The sequence below is a fragment of the Cynoglossus semilaevis genome, chromosome 2, assembly GCF_000523025.1.
Source record: "Cynoglossus semilaevis isolate Cse_v1.0 chromosome 2, Cse_v1.0, whole genome shotgun sequence".
Taxonomy (NCBI): Eukaryota; Metazoa; Chordata; class Actinopteri; order Pleuronectiformes; family Cynoglossidae; genus Cynoglossus; species Cynoglossus semilaevis.
In genome coordinates, this window is record NC_024308.1 from 8398754 (window position 1) to 8399581 (window position 828).

Consider the following 828-nt stretch of genomic DNA (forward strand, 5'->3'; position numbering starts at 1 on the left):
GTAAATTGAAACTTTAATAATTATAGTTCATTACAGACATTATTTGATGTTGCGCCGGGGTTTTTTTTCCCCGAATGTACTCATTGATTAAGTCGTCAACAGAAATATATTTAGGTCAATAATCTTAGCTAATTGTGTCTCATTGCTGTTCGTAAATCAAATAAATACAATTTAAAAACGTTCTGTATCCTGTACGTAAAAATTCCAAATAATCTTTGTTGTCTGTCAGCCTTTGATGTGGTGAACTCGGAGAGTGGCCAGATTTCTGATGGCACATGATTACAGTCTGTATGTGTGTGGGGGGGTGTGGGTGTGTGTGGGTGGGGGACGGTGACGCCAATTTAATAAACCCGTGGTTTCACCTCTGAACGTTTTTTTTTCTCTGCTGAACATCTGGCACAGTTTGCTGCACAGAAGAAAGTGTTTCGGAGACAATGCTGAGCCGGGAAGATTGACGAGTCAGCAGAGGTCATAAAATGGCAGAACGTGGAACTGCACTCACGTACCCTTCAACATGTGTGCTTGTGTGTGCAGAACACACATGCACAAAGTAATGGTCCTGACTTGGCACGAGGGGGAGAGGGGCGTATTGGTTGCTTAAATTAAAGACCTCCCATGAGGTTTTTCAGTTGAAGGACCCCTCTTTAAACAACAAGCTAACAATTACCAGCAGCCTCCAGCCCTACCCATCCATTACCACATCCAGAGGAGAAGTCAGGGACCTCAGCTGTCTTCCTCTGCTCCCTTTCATGTCCCTTCGCTCCAAAGCCTTGTAGGAAACCGGCGGCGGTGTTTGATGGTCGCAGGACAGGCAGTTACAGCTCTGCT